At 36.0% G+C, this 24078-nt stretch overlaps 1 long non-coding RNA gene across 1 annotated transcript in view; it reads left to right on the forward strand.

The window, feature by feature from the left end:
• The first annotated feature begins 473 nt into the window (after positions 1 to 473).
• LOC127978837 (uncharacterized) overlaps positions 474 to 24078 on the forward strand; it is a 32383-nt gene continuing 8778 nt past the window's right edge. The window contains exons 1-2 of the long non-coding RNA XR_008158662.1: positions 474 to 749; positions 1885 to 1974. This is a non-coding gene — a long non-coding RNA (uncharacterized LOC127978837). The remainder of the gene's footprint in view (positions 750 to 1884; positions 1975 to 24078) is intronic.

The following is a 24078-nucleotide window of genomic DNA, read 5'->3' on the forward strand; positions in this document are numbered from 1 at the left end:
CCCCCCCCATAAATTTCCATCTAACGATTGCGAATACGTTTTCGTAAGAATGTGTATTTAAAATATTTTTCACAAAACAGTCAAGTCATATATCACAAGAAAGCTCTCATTCTCAGGAATCTGATGATGTAGATCATTTTATTGTGTGACAATCACAGATCGAATGATCTTCAACAGAATCGCGAAGTAAAATTTCTCACCTTATTATTTATACATTTTGCACCGCTTCAGTCAGCCGCAAACAGCCACGCATACCTATATACTCGATATAATCTTTTAGATTAGAATCTCTTCTTTCAAACAAGACCATTTTTACGTTTCTGCGTGCTTCCATTGCTGAGATATAAAGCGTTTTGTACAAGTGCGCAAAAGCGCTCCAAGGGCTGTTTTATTGAAAAGATCTTCAAGTCATATAGACGGGTCTAAATGCCTTTTTTCTGCTATAGACGTCTGTTTTCTTTTGTGAAGCGCTATTTGTCCTGATAGGTGCCATTCACAAGTCGTTCTCTCCAATCGAAGCTGTGATTCAGCACCGCGGGGGTGCTGGAACTGGACAGCGACTGCCCACTCCTTTTCCGCTTGTGGAGACGCAATGATGTCTGGGAAACGGAGTTTTTTGCTGCTTCTAAACAAAGGCCACGCAGGGCAAAACTACTAATGGCCGACGCTCCGGATTTATAATGCATAATATTCATAAAACAAGTTACGGGTGGCCAACTTCGCCGTGGAGAGGTCAGGACGCGCATCTGGTAAGCCTATACGCGTGCTACTCGCTTTCATACATTTGATTCTTTATTCTGAGGCTTGGAAGCTTCGCTAGCAATAAGCTAATATGTTTATTTTCATAACTGTGCAGTGTTCGACCGCATCTCAGTGAATGTACAGTAATCCGTACAGTACTGGGGGAATAAACATAAATTAGTTTGTTGACGCTCCGAAGTTCGCGCAAAAGCTTCGGGGAGCTTGTTTACGCTATATAGAAACCGAAACCAAAATACACGCTGATAAAAAATCAAAATATGAAATATGAAAGAGACGGCGAGGTCTCCCAATCTCTACACGATGCAGAATAGACATAAATGAAACGATATGAAGCTGGAGATTGTGGATTCTATTTTAGATTGTGATAGACCAGATATTTTTTATAATTTTATGCATGTTGCTATCGTGTAATATGACTTATTCTCTTTCAGAAAACCCACACACAAAAAAAGCACATTGTATTGAGATGGTTCATCATATGTGAAACAACATAAATAATACTATTTGTCACAAACAGCAGCTTTTTATGTAACTTCTGAGTGTTTTCTGTCAAATAATATACAGAGATCACATTATTCCATACTGCAAGTGTGCAAAAGATGACTTCATACTTATTTAGACAAAAATTTTATACAAAAATGGTATTATTCCTTCCTTCAGTTGGAATAGAATAACTTTTGCATAGATTAGGATAGAAAGAAATTTCTGTTTTCCTCTAATAGCAGACAGTTGGAAGAATCACAAGCAATTGGTCTGAAGTTGCCAGCCCCTTCAATGCCTGAGTTATACCATTTCAAACTTCAGTTTACACAAATAAAATAAAAAAGCGCCTTGTTTTTTTTCCCTATTTATTATAACACAGACAGCATATATTGTCATTTTTATCAATTTCAACAGTGTTTTATGTAATTTCAAAGGGTTTCCTTTGAAATTATACCAAACTTTCTGAGCTTACACTGTAGCATTAGTATAGGCAGGCATTCAAAATTAGGTAGGAAAATGAAAAACGGAAATCCCCAAAATAGCATTTGTGCTTAAGAGGTTTAATGGGAGTCAGTTTGCTTTTCACTCTCATTTATACTGAACTGTTGTTTATGAGAGCAGTTTCTGATCTGTTGGCAGGAACCGAGCGGGCCATGCCTGGATGTGTCAATGCCGAGATGAAGGTTCAGTGAGGAGGAACAGTAGACAGAAAGAGGGGATTCCGAAAAGGTGAGTCTAGGAACGTGGGGCTCAGTGGGGATATTGGGAAGAATTAGTTACACCTGCTTCTTCCCTAATCTCCTCAAACCAGAGTTTACCATGAAAACCTACTGGAGGAGACACAAAACTACAGGGATGCAAATCTATAATGGATTGGAGCCAAACTTAGTCAGCCGTTGATAACAGAGAATCGATGTACATGAACGAAGTAAAAGCTCTTTGTCTTGAAGACAAAAAGATATGGAGATAAATCCATCTCAAATCCATATCTTTTCTCTGACATCCACATGAATTACCTCATAGGAAAGAACTTGAAAAAGATCGCTGTTATATATCCGTTGTTTCTACAAGAAAGTAATATGAGTAAATGAAAAGCAAATAGGATTTTGCTCAAGTCTCCAGATTTTCTTCCCTGAAAAAGAGGTTTCAAAACCTCTATGTTACCTTATTAATGTTCATGAGCCAGGCTGATGAGCTTTATAAAGTGTCTTCTCCACTCCCCTGCTCCTAAGGAATCTTGAGAGAAACATCTAAGAAAAAAACGGATGCTAAAATCGTAACTGAGAACTCCACATATTCTCCTGAGCTATAAAAGACCAACCACTGAGAAATAAAACTTTCCTCCAGGCTGATTCATTGGCGGATGTCTTTATTGCATCATTCTCCCTTATAGAATAATCCTCCTCCTCAACACTCTTTGTCTAGATTACATAAAGCCACCTGTGTTTATGGCAGCTGGATGAAAACATTGTTATTGTACAATATGTCCACAGACATGAGCTGTGTGTTCATGGCTTCTTTCTGTTGTCAGCTACTGTATAATTGATTCAGGTGGAGAACTGATCAGATTTAAGAAATAATATTCCTGGTATTCCGTATTTCTTCATCTCAGAAATAATTGCGAGGATCTCTTCTAATCCTATCACAGGAGTTTAATCTCACCACTTTAATAGCAAGGGAGCAGAATTATATATTGCTGTATTTCTTTTTTTTTTTTTTTTGAAAAGTCATAATTATTTTCTTTTTTTTTTTTTAATAGTATTTGAGGCCAAATCACAATAATTAAACTGTAGAACGACATAAAATGATGATTGTGAATAAGAAGTACACTTTAGCATTCTTTTAAAAAGTATTTATTATATAATCATAGAGTGATTTATTTATGCAATTACATTGCAAACTGAATGTAATGTTTTAAAATTACATTTAAATGTATTTGTTAAATACATTTTTAAGATTTGTAATGATTAGGCTGAACTTTAAGTAAAAATAGTCTGTAAAAGTCTGTAAAATATGACCAAATGTGCTTTGATAATATATATATATATATATATATATATATATATATATATATATATATATATATATATATATATATATATATATATTATGTATTGATTGCTTCTTCTTCTTCTACTTCTTCTTCTTTTTTTTTTTTTCAGGTGTTTTAGCCATTTTTTATTTCGCATGGTTGCACTTTGTAGTGTTGAAGGAAATGTGTAAATTTATCAGAAAATGTACTGGTAATTTTCTGCCAAGACATTATAAAATTTTTTTTTACTTGGTGTACATTTAAAATATATTAACTTAATGTCGAATAAAAAACTGCAAGAAACACTGTAAATAAAAGTGTACTTTTTCAAAGCATTATAAAAGATATAAAATACTTGAAATTCTACTTTTAAAGGGGTCATGCCCATTTTCCACAAGTTGATATGATTTTTTAGTGTCTGTAACATAGTTTGGTTAAAATTTCAAAGCAGTTTTGTAACATTTTCCATTAAATGTTAATGAGCTCTGTTGACCCGCCCCTCTCTTCCGAGCCGCTCTCTGAGGGAATGTTAACTTTAGCCGCTTTCATTGAGAAAACTTGCTAATTAGCACATTATTAAGAACGGTGACTTGCAAAGATTCTTTAAAAAAAAAAAAAACTTATACTCACTTCTTCTGGTGGTGAAACTGGACCCCATGAATGATTTGCACGAAGATAGACACATTTAGGTAGACTGGGGGCACATTCCCTTCAAAATCAAATGTAATCCACTGAGTCTTCAGTGCCTCAGGAGTAAATGATGACTGCTATGTTCATTATTACATCAAACAACAGAACAGCTCAATCGCTTGGGAGACAATCTTCAATGTTGGACTGATGACAGCTAACTCAGGTCAGGGCCAGTACAGTCTGTGCTGAAAACGCTACTGTCAATCAAACTATCGTGGGAGGGGCCTGTCTGTGTGAAATCACAATCACAGACATCCGAGATCGGCTCGATTTTAGAAAGGGTGAAGATTATAGTAGATAAAAAAAAATGCCTTGGGTTTATTATTTATCAATGTTGGGTGGTTGTGTACACACACTGCCAACACACATTTCAGTTTAAACAACCTTGTAAATGTGCATGAATCAGCGGATGGACCCTTTAAAAAACTTCCATTATTATGAAATGCACTTTTAAAACTAGTACTAAATTGTTAAACAGTCATAAAGGTGTACTCTTTTTAAGTACATTTAAGTGGCCTTTTATTTCAGTAACATTATATTATCAGCTAGTACAGTTTTTACAAGTGCATGTTCAATACAATTAAGCACTCTTCTTTTTTTATTTCACAAGGGAAGGCAGATATGAAGTCGATTAGAAATAACGTATCATTTAGGTCAAAAAAAGATTTGTGCGCTGTGAATTTTAACGTTTATCAGAATATTATGATGCTAGCTTAGCAACATGCTAACATCAAGCATTATTGAAATCAATCGAGAGTTGGCTCTCCACTGCTGTAGGAGTCACACTTGTGCTGTTTATGTAGACAGTAGGCAGTGAGGCAGCTCACTTTGTTTTGGAACCCAGTCATAGAGGGTCGCAGATAGACATATGGACAGAGACAGATGGATAGGTGAAGTAGGGAATGATGACATTCAAAGAGAGATCCGTGAAGCCTAAATTAGGAATTGCACAACATACTATCCCACAAGTGACCTACAATCTTATATAAAGGCAACTACATGATTTTCATTACAGGTGATTTAATTCCTTTCCTGGATTATTTGCGTCAAATCTTGTGTAAGATCATGGTCATGGACATCAGCTCTGTGATACTACGCAAAAGTGCTGGCTGATGTAAGCAACCAACCTTTCAGGGGGAAGTTATTCATTGTTATTTTCTCAACAATGCTATCTTGAGTGTTTCTTTATCCCTGTGACTCATACTCAAATATACAGTACCAGGCCTACGCTCTCAAAATAGCGAGCGCAATAGAATCGGTTTCGCATTCTTATGTTAAATTTTTTTTCCCCCTTCTTTTCTAAACAGTTAGGAGAAACACATTTTGTTGTCGTGCATAAAAACCACACTGATTAGCATGTTGACGTTATGATGCTAAGGCTAAAAATAACGTCTGCTCATAATGAGCATTACTCTGAATTACAGCCAACATTACATCTGTAATTAGCAAAACTCTGTTTGACCGAAGCTGCACCTGTGCCTCCTTTTTTTTTTTTTTTATCTGTGTGTGTGTATGCATGTGTGATGTACTTCATGTGATCTTTCTATCTTCATGACTGACATGGGCATGCTAAAAAAATGAATATCCATCTGGCACGCTACATTTTATGTTCTTGGTTTTTAATGAGAGTATTGAGGATCACGTCTTCTTTTTCCTCTCATGGCGGCACTTCATAGCTGTTATTTATTTAACAGATCTCAAGCGGGAAGGTGGACAGTAGTGTAAATGACATACAGTCTCTTTTTGCTCATTGCATCGACCTTGAATTATTTGCCTCACTTGTCTGTTCCTACTAATTAGCCGGTGTAAGCGCTTCCACATTTCCTGAGATGCTTGCTAGTGACACAGCATGTCAACACAAGACGGTCAGATTTAGACACAGCGTATTTATTTTAATTCTTATTAAAAGTTTCAGTGTAAACCCTCAAGGATGTTAAAATGCAGTGGAAGTGGTAGCTAGCTCTCACTGAAGTGATTTTACAGCATGTCATACTGAGTCAGGGGTCTTCAACCTTATTTCATTACTTTTTAAAAATGAAAGTGGCTGAGAGCTACCCATGCTATATAATACTTAAATCTCTTAAATAATGTATCAATCCATTTGTTCAGAATGATAAATTATATTTTGTCTGCTTCATAAACAATTCTACATAAGCTAATAATAATACAAAATCTCAACACTTTGGATAACAAGTTACTGTAGGCTATTTTCCATTGACCGGTAAAGATTTACAACAAAAATTTGGCCTAATTTGTGGTCTGAACACAAACTCCAGAGAGGCTGAATGAAAGTGTAAATCCCCTGTCTGACAGCAGGTGGAACATCATTATGGAACATCATTAACCGCTGCAAACAATCAATGCAATGTTAATAAACACTTCTTTATCATGCATTAGATATGGAAAGATTAAAAGCAAATCCCATCTAAACTTTTCTGAAGACCGTTCCTCGTTATGCATTCATACAATCCATTCAATCATACATTCTTTCATACAATTTCTCTCAGCAGCAGGCCTTCAGATGAAACGAAACCTATGCTGCGTGTTGAGGCTGTTTGAGACTCTTACTAATTTTGCTTAACACTGAGAAGTATCAAGTTTTTTCAAAATGCAATAATATAATATGGGTTTAATAATAATTAAATTACAAAATGGGATAATAAAGAACCTCAGATGAGTAAACGCAAAAAATTCATTTGTATTGGAGTGGTGGGAAACCTGTCTAGTTCACTCTGATTGGATGAAAAGTATTTCTTGGCAAGCTACTTCCTATCAGGCCACAAGCTACTGGAGTGATGTGTTGGAGACCACTAGCTGGAAAATCAATCCAGACTCACTGAAGAAAAAGAAAAAGTGCCTATGGTGACACTTATGTACATTTAAATCTTTTCTTACTAATTGTGCATCACTTCTACTGAATGGTGCTGGACATGTGTTTATCCAAAACAGATGAATGTGAATCTCGCATTATTTCATTATGTTGTTTTTTCTACGTATTAAGGCGGATAATTATATGTCTGTTGATTGCCACTAAAAAGTTAATCGTATTGTTTAATATTTTACCACTTACACTAAACCCCACCTTAAATTGAACAGAATGTTTGACTAAATATTAGTATATAAGTGTTTTGAGGTCATAACATTACATTGTTAAAGGAACTGTGCAAAATTAGTCTTTATTAATAGATAATCTTTTTGAGTAATCCTAATTAGCGTGAAAAGGAATGAAAGTTGTTGGTGTACAACTGATAATAGTGATCATTTCAGCTGGAAACTGCTGTGAACTATATGTAAAGGTACGTTTTGGGGGGTACCTTTACATTTACATCCAGTGAGCATGTTGTGTAAGAAAATACTAGCCAGAGTAGCTCTTGTACAAAAAATGCAGTACATGTCTTCCACTTCCACACTCGCACGAACACGCTCACATGCCACTGCCCTCCCCCAGCTAGTGATCCCCTTGAGTATTAATCTGTGATTCTGAAAATGTGGTTTTGTGAGTGACTTTCATGAAATATTCATAAGTTTAGGTAGTGGAGCGTCGTTCAGAGGGAGATCACCAGGTAAAATGAATTACATTAGCATGGTTTTATACATGAGCAGCTACATCATGGACGTTTAAAGCCATCCCTCTCGTCTGCACACTTCAAGGGCTTCCATTGTCAACTGTCGCCCGATGCTGTTTATTTATAAATAGCATGCGGGCTAGCAAGTGTGTGTGAGTTGTGGAGTGTCATGAACATCACATCCATGCTAATGAAGTCAGGGCTTGACGGCTGTGTATTTCACTATGCTTCTGCTGGCCGGTGTGGCCAGATTTCATCTTGAGGCTGTAAATTTGTGCTTGCATATTTTAGATAGGAAAACAAAAAACTATAATGTACACTTTTTATCACAGGTAGTGGTATTAAAAGGCTTTAAGCACAATATTAAAGCTAGACATGAGTTTTCCACCCAACACACACAAATGTTTATCCCAGTTCTGTTGGCTGTCATTCATGTGATCAGTCAGGGATGTGTTTGCCTTCACCCAGGAGTTTCGGTGTCTTTAATCAGCCTGCTTAGGATAATAGGGAATAAAGGACTAGGAAATGGCTCTGGTGTTTCAAAAAGACTCAATTTATTAGCACAGTTTGGGGTGCTAAAGTAAACACTGGGTTTCTCTGCAGGGTGTTGTTTCCTGTGTAGATGGTCATTAGCAGGGCTGGCTTATTTTGTGCTAGTTTCTGGTGGGCATGATACATTTATGTTATTTCTCACTGAATTGCTACTGTTCAAATGTTTGGGATCGGTAAGATGTTTCTGAAAGAAGTCTCTCACTAAGCTGCTCACTAAGGCTGCATTTATTTGATCAAAAATAAAACCATAATATTGTAAAAGATTGCAATTTAATCTGTTTTCTATTTTAATTTAAAATGCAATATATGTGATGGCAAAGTCGAATTTTAAGCATCCATTACTCCAGTTATCTGTGTCACTTTTATCCTTAAGGAATCAATCTGAAACGCTGATTAACTTTTAAACTGATTAACTGATTTTTAAGTGATTAACTGATAATATTTTTTTTCTTCTTTTTTTTAATTACTATCAGTGTTGAAAACCGTTTTCTGCTTAATATTCTGGTGGAAATTAAAAGACATTTTTGTTTCAGGATGTTTTGAATAAGTTAAAAAGAACAGCATTTATTTGAAATAGAAAGTTTTTATAACAATGTACAAGTTGGTTTTCATCAGTTTCATGTGTCCTTGATAAATATAAATATTAATTTATTTTAAAAAATGTTATTGACCCCAAACTTTTGAAAGTTTGAGTGTGAATTTTTATCACACTTTTCAGAAAGTACAGTCTTCTCAAATCTTATAGCATCTGGACTGTTGTATTTACATTTATTACATTGTTATAACACCTTAAAAATCTAATTTCCATACTTGCTTAAAAAAGTCCACAACTTTCTTTGTGATTTAGTTATACGTATCAACATATCAACAACCAGTAAGTTAATGATAATCAATAATTAAATAATGATGATCACTTTTAAGCAAACATTAGTGAATGAAATGGCTTTACAAGCTAATAAAACTTGTTTAGCAAATGTTGACAGATACGGATTTAACATTTTTATTTAGCATTTTTGTTCATGACTATTTTTTTATATTAATATTTTAATTTATTAGCATACCATTGTTTAAACTCTGTACTTTGGTTTCTAGGATGCATCTTTTTTTAATTGAACATCTGCAAAGCTAAAATTGGTGTCATCATATTAGCATTAGGCAATGGAACATCTTTATGATCCAAATTCAAGTAGAAACATGCCATATCCAACTTTAACCAAATGAATATGCATATTGCATATGCATATGAATATTTCAACCAAATGAATATGCATGCTTGGTTGTGTCCTCTGTCAGGGCTGAAGCACTGTATATGTAACACATTGCTGTCATAAATCCATGTGTTAGTCTGAGGGCAGTCATTTTATCTTACATTGTGACTTATGATCCATTGGTGATCCTATCTGTGTGCTATTCCTGAAATATTAGCCTCAGAGAAGCATCAGTCTTGGAGCTGCACAAGTCCTTCACTGATCCAGACCATGCTATATTCCCCACAGCCCAGTTCAGTCGCCCCCGAAAAAAGAGAAAGAATATGGACGAGTATCAAACAGTCTGCTGCGAACAACAATAAGCTTCAAATTCCCTTTGGGAAGATTATGAACTCTCGTTGTTGTATATGTCAGCCAACACATGCCTGGCGTTTGTTTGTGCAGGAGAGCAACAGGAAAGTGCCAGCAAAGATCAGCAGCTAACGCTCAAAGGAATGAGTGAATGAACGCACTTCCCCAGGCCGGAAAAACAGCAGTCATCTCTGAATCTGCACGACTGAACACTAAACAGGTCAAAGAAGTACCTGCAGTGAATCCTGTCAGCTAAAATGTGTTTAAAAAGACACAGCACTCTGCTTTGCCAGTCATCTGGCATCCATCATGGAAGCTACAGTAACTCAGTAACTACAGTAATGAAGACTACAATAAGACAGATTGCTCTCCTTTAGCAAAGATGACTGGAGTACAAGTATTATTTCCTTCCTCCTGTGTTGTGTGTGAGTCTTTTGTGACTTATTTTTGTTGTCTCTCATAGGCAAGATTTACACTTGTCATTAATTATTATTTTTGCAATAAGATCAGGTTTGTACGTTTTTGCCTTTTTATTTTCAATTTCAGTTATTTCTCACATTCAATTAATTGCACTTATTTTCTCATTTTGTTCCCCAGAGTAAAATTTTTTTTAAAGCTTTTTTTCTCAATTTGCAATTATGCAAATACTTGCTTCAGTAAGGTTTTCGTAAAGACACAAAAGATACAGTTGTGAAAATAATTGTTTTTTAATATTTCATGTGTTTGTGAAATGTTTCAGCTTTGCAGTCTTTCCTCTGTTGTCATATGAATGCCGTTTAAATGGCGATTTGCATTTACACTGAAAGTTGTGCTCAGATTTAATTACTCTGGAGACTCACTGGGAAAAAGGTGTAAACATACCCATATACTTGATTTGATACATGTTAATGCTTAATGTAAAATTGCGATTTGTTTAGGACATGGTGTCCGGGGAGTTGGTGAGCTAAATTTTACTAACTAGTTCCCATCATCGCTAAAAATCAATCAAAACAGAGGTCTCGAACAAATTCGGCACAGAAGATGAAACCCAGATAGATGCTTACTGGAGACTTCTGTTCTCTGATTAACATGCTAGACACTCTTACATGTAATTTCTACTTTAAAGTTGCATGGACATGAATCTCCTACAGGGTTGGAGAAAGATGAACAAAATACATCGCTCTTAATAATTCCCAGACACCATAGGGAATGTGGAGTTATTGGATCTTATTGCATTGGCAAGCACTATCCGATTCAATATGCAGCACACTCTTTTATCTCAGCGTATGCTCCGGCACCACTGACAAGTCCAAAATGAACTTTCTTCAAACTAAGATGTTCAGGCGAGACGGGGCAAAACTTTCTGCCTGTTTGTTGGCTCTCGCTGCCCTTTCTGTGAACCCTAACAGCATTAATCCCTCCTCTGTTGGAAGAACAAGGGGGAGGGATAGTTTGAGAGCCGAGGAAAGGGAAAGGGATCCAAGGCAAAAAAAGATGATAAATAATCTCATACAGCTTGAAATCTCTTTGGATGTGTCGAAGTCATCTGTGTCTGTGTCTGGTTAAAAATATATTAAAGAGTGATGCCACGGCTCCGAGCTGTGTCAGAGAGATAGGCCCCATCGGCTCGCAGCGCTGTGATTAGCGTGTCATGAATGTGTGTGTGTGTGTGTGTGTGTTTGAACAAACTCTGAAGACGTCCGATGACACGGCAGGGCAGCGCAGACACATCTGTTTGTGCATCTGTCTTGTAGGATTGGGTGGAGATAAAGCACGTCTCAACATGAATCACATGCTCTCTCACAGGTATAACAGCTGATTTGTTTGCCAGAGGTTATCACGCATAACACAAAACATAATACTGAAGTTCAGTGCTGATATTGTGTGTGCTTGCGCATCTTCAGTCAAAGAAACTGATTGAGTCAGTCTTCCGGCAGGAGATCATGGGATATCAGTGGGTGTATTTACAAGGTTCTTGTGTTCTGCATGTGCCTTGACCCCTCTTGACCCCACAAACTCACTCTTCATTCGTAAAATATCTTGTTTTGTGTTCTACAGAAGAAAGAAAGTCATATAAGTTTGGGGCGAGACAAGGGTGAGTGATAGATAAATGTAGTATTTTTTGAACGAACTGTTCCTTAAAATTTCAAGAATTAAGAAATGTACATACCAACTTTGGTTAAACAGACCCTAACCACACCAGACATCAGAACCTGTGAAGTTAGCGGTTTATTATCAAAAACATGGAAGTATCATGTGATACTATCTTAAGGAAGTGTCTCGAAGTAAATCTTATCATGTTTACTCGAACCTAACCATGTGAGCTATGTGAGATCCAGAGTCCCCTGCTCGTTTCCTCTCTTGTCTCATGGAGGAGTCGCAGAGTGATGGAGAACTGCCTGGGCCTACTGAGCCAGTGCTAAAAGACTTTCATTAGTACCACTTTCCCATGAGGAGGGTTTGGGGATAATTACCAATTAGAGCAGCCGTCAGTGTGTGTATGTGTGTGTGTGTGTGTATTGTGGGAGTCTGGTTACCACTCAGCGCAGACAGCCGTATAGGGCTGTGTGTTAAATATGGAAAAGACTTTAATCTAATGCTTGAGTCGCTCTCTTCAATTGCTTGTCAGTTTTGTCAGCTAATTATAAAGTAGCCACATTGTGTGCTGATTTGTCCTTCCAACTCTGTAACTCCCTGTTCCTCTCCCTCAATCCCCCCTCCTGTCCTGCACAGCGACTTTTATCCCACCTCTCTCCGCTCGGCACATCTTTTTTTCTTTTTGAAGAAGTTTGTCTGTAAATATACTGCTCACTGTGGGAGTATGTTCAAGTGGTCTTGCTCAGTCTCTTGGGTGCAACATGATGTTGCTCTTTTGATGTTAAACGTACTCTTTTCATGCTGCGGTTCAATAGAGGCTAAGAATCTTACAGTGCAAAATATCATTTTGACTTTCCTTCAATTTCCCCTGCATTAGTTCACAGGAGTCTTTGGATAAGCCTTCATAACTAAATATCTTGGCTGAAGTCGCTCTGAATATGGGCAAATTCCAACTGGCATTTTCAGAATTGAGAACTTAATCCCCTCACCCTTCACCAAGGGCCCTCCGTTAAAGTGTACACATGACAGTCGCTTTAAGGAAGTCAGTGCCAGTGTCGTCTTATTCCTTGTTTAGTAAACTTCGCCTATATTTTAAAACTCTGTTGCTCTTGAATGCTCAGTCCTACAAGTGAAGAAAATATTTCTTACATGTTTGTTTTGCAGAATGGAGAGACGTATGAAATTCGGAATAAATTTGAATTGACTATGCCAGATAGCAGTACTCAACACATATATATTCCATTATTTATTTATTTGGTTTATTTAAAGATTTTTATTGTAATGTTTTATGAAATTATTTATTATAACAGCTATAAACCCCAACATAAGCAGTAGACAATTTGAAATAAATTTTGAATAAAAAATATTGTGTTTTAATATATATATATATATATATATATATATATATATATATATATATATATATATATATATATATATATATATATATATATATCATGCAAAAAATACTGTTATTTATAAACTGTATTTATATGTTGTTTTATTATTGTGTTATATAGCAGTTATAAAAACCACAGTATTCAACTTGAAGTAAATATGAAAAAAAAACAGCAAAGAGGAAGTATTTTGACACAAATGTGATATAAATGTTTAATATTATTTATTTATACTATATTGTCTTTTTTATTTTATTATGTTTTTAATTTGCCAGTTATCTTTACATTGTAGATTTTTTTAATATTGCTATTTATTATTGTGTTATCTAAACAGCTAGAGACAGTATACAATTAGAAAACATTAAGATACTCAATGGTAAAATCTGATGCATTTATTGTTATATTATTTTGTTTTGATTGAATTCCATTTTTATTTATGCATAAATTAATTAATCTATTTACTTATTTATCTATCTACTTTAAAGTATTTTCTTCATTATCAGATTCCACTATCATTCCGAAAATAAGACATCAGTGATGTACAGTATATGCTGTCATGTAGTGTGTTTGATGCACAGTCATGCCCTGCACCCTTCATAGTTTTCTACCCTTCAGAATGAGTAGAGCACAGTGCTGCTCACTTTCGAATGGATTTCTCCATATGTAGCTGTGAAAGGATGGGAATGAGGTCAGAGGTGTGGATTGCTGCTATAGTGACTGACGGACAGGTGGAGCACTCTTTTGAATGTTGAATAGTTTTCCTAGCAGTAACCTCCTGGAAAGAGAGCAACATGTCACATTGTGAGGAAGGGTTGACAGCTTTGCCTCTACTTCTCATTTTTCTCTCTCATCTCTCATATGTTGACAAAGATGCCAGAGAACGGGATGCTAGAGGGGGATGTGGTGTCAAACAAAGACTTCTATGGTTTCTTCCTCCTTTCCGAGATCAGAGGATGGATGTGAGTGTTGGTGTAGCACCAGGTTTGCGTGACTCATATGCATCCTATTACAGTGAATGAGGAACCCTGCTGGTTTTGTCCTCTCACTTGATGTCTCTCTGTCTGCCCTTTTGAGTTCTTCACTCAGAAAAATTCAGAATTTAAGAATAGAGCTGTTCCCTCATGATGTCAATTTGTAGGCCAACTGGGGGGGCTAATTTACCATGGATTCCCTCTGGAATTTCCTAATGGATCTTTGGAATAGTAGTTTTCAATTCATGAGCAAAATGAGGTCTGTGGTGAGCTTTAGTTGAAAAGACTTTCACATTTAATCTCACAGAATAAATTGCACGGAGTCATACCTCAAACATGAATTTTGAAAGCTGTATTAATCAGCTAAATGTAAATCACAACCCTTATTTTACTCATAAACCAAAAGTCACTTTAAATTATATATGTTTACACACAGCGTTAAATCTGTGATTCAAGGAAGTCTCAAGAAAATTTAATCTGTGTAACAGGAAGTTTAAAAAATATATATTTTTTAGTCCAAATCAACTTTTGTTGCAAAAATTATTTACATTTTTACTTTTGTATTATTTTTTGTATTACTTTTTTTGTTTTTACACCACTATTTTCCCCAGTGAATTCATGTCAAAGTCAGTAAATTCTGAATGACTCCCATCCCTGTAGACGTAGACCCTGAATGTAGCTGAGCTCAGGATAAGAGTTCTTGTCCAAGGAAATCTCATTAGGGAAATCAGGAGTGCTCCAGATGTGTGTTTGTTTAAATAAACATGCTTGCACGGCTTACAAAAACACACTCTATTGGATACAACCAATCAGCACTCATATACAGGATATATGTCCATGCACCTGCAAAGTCGCATGTGCTCAAGTAGCACATAGCATCCTCCTCTTGATCTCAAATACACACACACCCCCTCCCCCTCGTGAGTTTCCATGTTTTATTTTCTGTTCCACCCTCCCCGTCCCCTTTCTCAGTCCCTTAACCTGTTCGGTAACACTTTACCATGTCCACATTACTGTTAATAGGTTAATTACAATACACCAGTAGCTGTGAGTAATTGCTGGTTGCTGTACAGTATTAATGACATACTATATAGATGTTGCTTACTACTAGTAATTAAGTGGGTAGTTGTATACTTTATCTGTAATGTATAGTTAAACAGACACACAGTCACAGTGTGAAGCAGTTGTCAGGGATCTGCAAGAAATGGGACCCAAATGCAGAATGAGCAGACAAGGGTATTTTATTAACAAGACAAAGACTGGAACAGCTGGGGAATTTGCAGTGAAACAGTTCAAACAGATGGGCTGGGCAGACAATACGGGCAGGAGGGATGACCACTGAGACAGTCCAAGATGACCACAGGCCCAAGCACAGAGTAGGCAGCTCCAGAGGAAGGGTCAGGAAGACACAGGAAACTCGTAGCTTCAAGTGAAACTGCAACGTCACCAGACTAGTCGCCAGGTAGAGACTCACACGACCAGAGACTTGACACGTGAGAGAGGTGAGTTGCTTCCAGGCAGTGGGGTACAGTGGTCAGGAAATCCGAGTGGGGCCAAGACAGGACAATACACAAAAACAAGACTCAAAACGACACAGACAATTGAAGACAAAATTAGAACAAAGCAAAAGAAAACCAAAGCTATAATCCAAGAGTAAGAACAAAACTCAATCCAAAACTGGAATCACTTAAGCAAGAATAAATGAAAGTTTAAATCGAATGAGAAACAAAACTAGATTAGAATACACAAAAAGACTTCCTTTTCTTTTAAACTAGACAAAGCTAAGGACCAAAAAGGATATAAACAACTAGATAAGATATCAAAATAATTATCAAGCTCAAAGGGATAAATTCTAGGCTAAGAGATGGGTAAACACCAAAACGAACCAGCAGAGACACAAGGAAAGAAACCCCAATATATAGGAAAGTACACATGAGGATCAGGTGAAAACAATCAAGCAGACAAGGGCTAAACAAGGGGGCGTGACCAGGGGTAACAAGGAGGTGGGACAAGGGGAGCACGTGGCAGACACAAACAAAGACAGAACCATGTGCTTAGACACAAAACAAACAGAGAAACATGGAACAGAGACAAGATGGACAGGGCTGTCAGGGCAGGATCCTGACAGCAGTTGCATTTAACTAATGTACACTGAAATCTAGTTTTTTAGGATATTTTTAATTCCAGCTTAGAGATCCTAATGTGATACCAACATTATTCAGAAAATATAGTTAAAAATGAATGATAAAAGCTATAAATGTATCCAGATTAACAGCAGTTGCACTAATTAGCTCTTTTGCTTTAGAATTGGCATCTTACTGTGAATCATTAAAATAACAAGCAGATCTTTTGGATAAAAGCATTGAGATCATTCAGGGCAGTTGAGGAAATTAAGATTAAAGAGAGATATAAAGAGAAAAGTCAAACAGTAGAAAAGAAAAACACAAAGGCGGCACACAGTTGCATCCAAATATATAAAGACTACAAAGATTTTTTTTAAGAAATTAATATATAAAATACATTCTATTTCAAATTTTTATTAAAAAAAAATTATTTCGAATAAATGCTGTTGTTTTTAACTATCTATTCAAGAAAGAATCCTGAAAGGATCCAAAAAAAAAAGAAAAAAAGAGCTGCACAACCGTTTTCAAAATTGATATGAATAAGAAATGTTTCTTGAGCACCAAATTTAATAAATTTAAATTGTCAGTCAATTAGATTTTAAAAAATCTAATTAATTACATTATGTGTTGATTAATTCATCTAATTAATCACAAATTAAATTTGACTGTTAAAATACCCAGCTAATTTAAACCCATTATTGTGTTAAATGAAAGTATCAAGCAGACATTACAAATTGCAGCTATAGAAAGAAATAAAATAAAATGTATTACACTATGTACACATTATATGAACTATGAAATGTAAAAGAAGATAATCTTAGAAATATCTCAGTATTTGTTGTTCATACAAGGAAAGTCATTGGAAACAGCTTTGTTTCCAACAGTCTTCAGAATGGATCAGTTTGATGTGACGCTGTCGTCTATATGTTATCTGTCGTTTTGATGGGGTATATTGTTGGCACTTTCACTGCATGAGCTGCATGTGCTACACTTGTTTTCATCTATCACTTCATCTGCTACATCATCTCTCTCCTTTCCCCTTCTGGATCGAGTGTGACATGTCAAATAGCACAGAAAGGGTGATCTAAATATATGCCGCGTTCACTCTGACATGGTATTGGTGAGTTAAGGTTAGGAAACCATCATGTGAATTCTCATTACCACATCAAGACGAGATTACAGAGATTACACCCGCTTCAGATTAGAATATTCCCCTCTCTGTTAGCTTCCAAACATTAGGTCTAAACCAAACCCAGTTTGCTTCAACCTATGGTTACTCCTTCTACCAAAGATAATGACAAATTAACTTTATGATGTTCAGGCATGAGATTGAATCAGGCTCCCAAAAAGCAGGGGCATGGGAAGAAGGCAAAATAATTAGATTTTTGATTTTGTGTGCTCGGGAGAGTTATACAAATTCTCATTCGATTAATCTTGGATTTAATTCGATCCGGAGTTGCCTAAAATAGCCCTAGTGCTGGTCCTGCTGTTTCAGCCTGTAATCACAGCAACACCTGGCATGGCATTGGTGCTCTGTCGCACCGCTGGCCCGTCCTGATTCAACTGCACCCAGCATCATTTTGATTATGCCAGAGCTCAAAAAGAATGAGCAAGACAGCAGCTGGCTGTTAAAAACATGTGCTACTATAGCAATACAGATGTTCAAATATATATAGCATATAAGCATTTACCGTGGGTTTGCACAGCTGTACACTGGCTCAAAAGTAAGTGAGATACACTCCAGTTGGCCATAACTTTATTAAACTGCATTACAAAAATATAATTGGATCCTGTTAGTATAAGTAATTCAAATCAAAGAGAGGCAACCATCTATTAAAGACAACATCTGTTGTGACAGATTGTTTTTTTTTTGTTTTTTTCATGTGGTGTCACATGAATTTTTCCTCACATTATGCCACCAAAAGTAAAATAGGACCCATGACAGGTCAAATTTTAATATAAGTACCTCTTGTTGTATATTATGCTGTTGAGGCAATTGTGAGATTTTCGTTAAAACAAAACTGACACCCTTTAAATGTGAACAAAAAAATAAAGTTTAAAGTATACACCATTCAGACATGTTTATGTTTTTGAAAGAAGTCTCTTATCATTGCTGCATATTTATTTAATAAAAAAAACAATTCAGGAAAATAGTCAAATTGTGAAATACTATAAAATTAAATATTTTATTATAATATATTATAAAATGTATTTTCTCTTCTATGATGACAAAGCTGAATTTTCAGACAATATTATAAGACATTAATCCAGTCTTTACTGTCACGTGATTCTTCAATAATCATTCTAATATGCTGATTCTGATTTGAAGATTCTTTGATGATTAAAAAGTTCAAAAGAACAACATTTATTTAAAAAAGAAATCTTTTGTAACATTAAGAGTCACTTTACTGTCAGTTCTAAATAATGTTATCCAACCTTGCAGAATAAAAGTATTATATTATTTTAGATTACTGAAAAGCATTTTTCAGTAATCTTTCAGTACCTTTTTTTCCTCAGTGAAAAAATTTAATTTCGTCCTCATAGTGTCTGTTATAGTGGTTGCATGTGTTAATTTCTGCTCAGAGCCGTATGTGTCATAACACACTTCTTTTGACCTAAATAGCCTTTTAGAAGCCTTTTGTTATGAAAGCTGTTGACAGTCCACATTCCCTAATGAGACTCTATGAGTGATACAATTGCAGAACTTTTTGTATCTTAACCCAAACATTAAACTAAAGCGAAAAAAGTAATGCTATGGGCATTTGTTTTTACAAATCCCATATTACATAAACAATTGAACTATGTATAATGAGAGAGAAAACGAGTGGCTATTTAAAACCATTCTGTGCACTGGCATCAACCATAAGAGAACTTATTAAAAAATATCATTGTACAAACACATCAAGTGTTCAGAGAGACTGGGGCAAGTTGTCACACAGAATATATTTTATATATTAATTTTGTCGTTTAATTTTTCAGGTTAATAATGGCATACATTTTTGTAGCCAAGGCTTAGTGACTTCTGTAGTCTCTTGCCCTATTGCCCTAAATTTTAATACAGTTTTTTTTTATAGAAATATTCGCTGGAGTTAAAAGTGTGACAATTAGCCTCTGTAATTCCCTAATGAATTGTTGGTTAAAATATTTCTGATGTATTAAATAAATAGTGGATATTTAGCTCTACATATTTTATCTGTCATTTGCTGATGCACTAACACCCATGTCACATTTTAATTTTCTCTATCAAGCATTGCTGAGAATTTCGGTGTGTCTCTACCTTGTTGACTTTGCTCGACAGCTATTCGGAAAGGTGGATGACAGTTTTTGACAGGAAGCTGTTTTGGCTGTCGAACTGACAGTGCCTGGAACCCATGCTGGCTCTAATGGTTATTGACGCCTCTAATTTCAGCACCGGTGACATGGCAACACAATCAGTCTTCCTCTACATTTACAGCAATTAGCCCCAGCATTCATCTGTTACAGCAGGGGGCTCGCTGTTAGCCGGCCACGAGTGCTCCATATGGGAGCTGTCACACACACACTCACAAACATACACATACTTGCATGCATTTTCCACAGACTCTGTTCCTGTGTAGGTGACCAAGGTCAAGGCCTGACAGTTTTAGTGTCACACTGAGAACAGATTGACATGTCCTGATGAAGTTTTGCTTAGTGCATGGATGTTCTGACATTTGTAGATTTCCTCTTTGTCACGTCGACGTTCACTGTTCTTCGTTCTTCTGCTTTAGTTTCTGCAAAATGACGGATTTACGACTGTTATTGAAACAGGATGTACTAAACATCTCTTACGCTCACATTTAAACACAAAGATTTCTGTTTTGGGGGGTTTCTGGGTTGGTTGAGAGTAGAGCTGCACGGTTAATCGTTAAAAGATCACAAACTCAATTCAAACACCATCGCGATCTTATTTGTAAATGACAACAATTCCTCCGTGTCTGCTTCACCTCAAAATGGAGCAAATCATCTTTTGAAATCGATTTTTTGCTTCAAATTGGCACTTGAAATGACGTTTGTTGATTACAATGTTGATTACATTGTGAACGCACTGACGATCCAAAACAAATGCTCATTATCTGTATGTACATATTGTATTCTTTCTTCTCAAGTTTTGAGCCAGGAACTTTAAGTTTACCAGCCCAGATTTGTAACCACTAAGCTATGATCAGCTCTACCACCATTCTTGTCTGCTCCAAATGTCGTTCTTGTCTGCTCCGTGTTATCTTAATCTGAAGTACGGTATTAAAGCACCCCCCTCTGCGCTGGAGTTGGCAGAGCTTTTGAGCTGAGCTTCTCGCTGTGGTGAATTCGGCGGTGCTGTGGGAGGGAGGAGGTGCTCACCCCTCACCCCTGTGTGCTCATCCTCTATGTCTGTCTCTCACACTTTCTCTCTGCACATTACCTGCACTGGCATCACCTCTCAGGCCCAGGAACTTACTCTCGTGTAGTACTGATCATGTTTACCATTTATTATGCCATTCATTGGTCATTCATTTAATCAACTCATTCATGTCCCAACACAAAAAACATCATGACTTACAAAAAGGAGGGTCATGAGATTTGCGTAATGATGTTTTTTTTTTTTTACGATTGTATAACGTTTGTAAAAACTTCATCTTATAACACCCATTATTACCTTTATATGGACATGCAAATAATTTTTATGATTTACAGTGGATATTTATAGCACATGAACCCCCAAAATTCTGAATAATATAGGCAAATCCAATTCAGATTTCTAGAAAACATAACATTGGCTAAATAATAATAATAATAATAATAATAATAAGGTTGATGTGTTTAAATGACAATTACAAAATCAGAAATTCTAATTAATTTCAGAATATTCTGCTTCAATGCATTTATACGCACTAGAACATGGTGCAAATATTTTGGTTATGGTCCATATATTTTAGCATATAAGCTTTTAGCATATAAAGATATTATTCTCACTGTGGGTGCCTTACAGTAAAAACAGCAATATTGTGAAATAATTCACATTAATTTTATAATATTAATTTATTTTACTTTAAAATATATTTTTTTAAGATTTTAAAATAATTTAAAAGTTGTCGTTTTACTGTGTTGGCAAAGCTGAATTTTCAGCAGCTATTATTTCTGTATTCAGTTTCACATGATCCTTCCGAAATAATTTTTAATATGTGCTCAAGTAACATTTCTTGTTGTTATAAATATAGAAATGTAGCTGTGCTGCCTAATTGTCACAGTTCTGTTTAGTTAATTTCACGATCATAGACTTTAGTTTCTTCTCATTAGTATCCTGCCTTGGTTCAGTTTCCTGCTTATCTGTTGTCATGGTGATTCATTTCATCTCAGAGGTGTTTATCATGGTTTCCCTTATTTGCTTGATATTTAGGTTGCAGTTTTTTCATTGTTCAGTTGTCATTATGTGTATGAGTTGTACTTTTGCATCTCTCTTTGTTAGATTTGCCTTCTGAGTGTATAAAAAAAACCTTTCTTCATCATCTCCTTCAATCATGTGCGACATTAATATTTTAGTGGAAACTTATAAACCTTTAGGATAACATGATTGTTTGATGAATAGGAAGTTTACAACCAGCACTGATTTGAAACAGAAATCTTTTGCAACTTTATAAATGTCTTATTATCATGTTTAATCAATATAATGCATCCTTGCTGCATAAAAGCGTTTATTATTATTATTACTATTTTGTTTATTTCTTTTTATCTGAGTCCCCAACATTTTTGAACTGAAGTTGGACATATATATTACTGCATGTTGAATATTCTGTAATATGTTTACATCACACTGTAATTCAGATTAATACGGGAACATGTCAGTTAATCAGAATATTCTTTTCCACATAAACACAGTAATTGCGATGTGTCTGAAAGGGATGGAACGGAAACTGGCAAGAGGACCTGAGAGAGCCTCCTCTTTCTCCCGTAATCTGTGTCTGCTCCTCTCCATGCTAATGTCCTACCTTGGACCTCTTCTTTTCAGACCGTCTGGAGCTCTCCTTCCCCTCCCACTCTTTCTCCCTTTCATGCTTTGATGCGGTATGAGGATACTAGAGAACAAGGGAAACGCACATTAAAGGAGAGCATGAGTGAGTGTGTATTTGTGTGTGCATGTCCATATGCGTCTGTGTTAAGCCGCTGAACCTCAAGAGGCACTCTTATTGAATCTTAAGCTCAAACTCAGTAGATCATCCTCTATCACACCGGCCGCTCTGGGATATCCCAGCATGCCTTTCACCTTACCTCGAACCCATAGCCACGAACTGCCCTCATTCCTGTGCGGAGGCAAGAGCGCTGGAGAGATGGAGGGGAAAACACAATGGTAAGGTAACAATAGCCTTGAAATGAGCAGCTTAAGGGCTTAGGCAGCATTAGAAACAGCACATTTTCTCCCCATAAAACCGCTCTCCTCTTACAGGACTCCAGCCTCCTGTCCCTGAACAAAAGGGATTGTTGACTTGTTTATTTATTCATCGGGCCCTTCGCTGCATGAATTCATCACACGGAGGGGAAGGAAACCAACAGAGAAAACTCGAGGAGACCTTGCTGAAGATCAGAGCGGCGAAACGCTTTGACAAATAAGCTGTTTACTTCTTCAAGTCGGCACTTGATCGCATTTATGGCCTTGTTCTTTATTTCTGCCCTTATAAGCGTACACTTTCCGTGCTTTGTTTTCTGCACTTAGCATTTGCTGGGGGGAAAGGAAAAGGACAAAAAGACACGGGAGAGCAGGAGTAGCGAAGGACTAACGAGATAAAGACAGCAAACAGGAAGAGGAAGTGTCAAAATACAGGGAATATCCCGAAGGCTCTTAAAAGATTTGAAGACGTCTCGAAAGATGCAGGGTTCATGGAGAAGTCAAGGGAGGCAGAAGACAAAAGATAAAAACAGAGCTGGCGACGAGGCAGACCGAACAGCCTCTATTTATATAGACGGAACATATCTCTTTTCAGAGAGGGTTTAAGGTTTTTTTTTTCTCTCTGTTCCCTCAATATGTCTCATGTGTTCTCTGTTTCCCTCCAGAGAGCTTTGGACCAACAGGTGGATTAATGCAAAACTTTGCAGTTTAAGAACAAGAATTGTCAATCTCTGCTTTCTGTCAGCTGCATAAAAAAGCCACATAAAGTGGCACTCATCAAATGGATGAAGAGGTTGTGACAGAGGCTTTGACTTCACCTTCTTGGGTAAACAAATGTGCTCTGTGAAAGAAGTTTGGTTGTTACAGAATACACAAGAGATGCTTCCACATGTCTAAGCTTAGATTCATGACTTTGCAATAAATAAATAAATAGCTAAAAATAAAAAAGAGAGTACTCTTTTCCTTTTTGGAAATTCCCCTGAAAGCTTTGAAGGGGTGATTTCTCATACTTGAAAAAAAAAATAATAATAATAATAAAAAAAAAAAAAAAAAAATAATATATATATATAATTTACATCGTGATACATAATTTACTTGCCCAAATGCCATTTAAAACTTATGTAACTTGAATAACTTTCTTTATTCTGTGCAAGACAACAGAAAATATTTGAGACTAAAACATTATTGAACCCCACTGACTATTATTGACATACATATTTTTAAAGAACTCATTTATTGAATTGAAGAACAGTCTTTTTGGAACAGCATTATTTTAGTATTGTTTATATACTTTTATCATATCTATTAATATTTTGAATTAGAATTCATTTTTATGTTTTCAGTTGTTTTAGTAATTTTGTTTTATGCTTTTGTCATTTTTATTAGTTTAGTTTAGTTGACAAGGCAACATTTTGATTTAGCTGTAATATTTATACAAATGTTCATGTAATATATTTTATTTAGTTTCACTTTAATTACTGAAACCAT

The sequence above is a fragment of the Carassius gibelio genome, chromosome B19 (assembly GCF_023724105.1).
Source record: "Carassius gibelio isolate Cgi1373 ecotype wild population from Czech Republic chromosome B19, carGib1.2-hapl.c, whole genome shotgun sequence".
NCBI lineage: Eukaryota > Metazoa > Chordata > Actinopteri > Cypriniformes > Cyprinidae > Carassius > Carassius gibelio.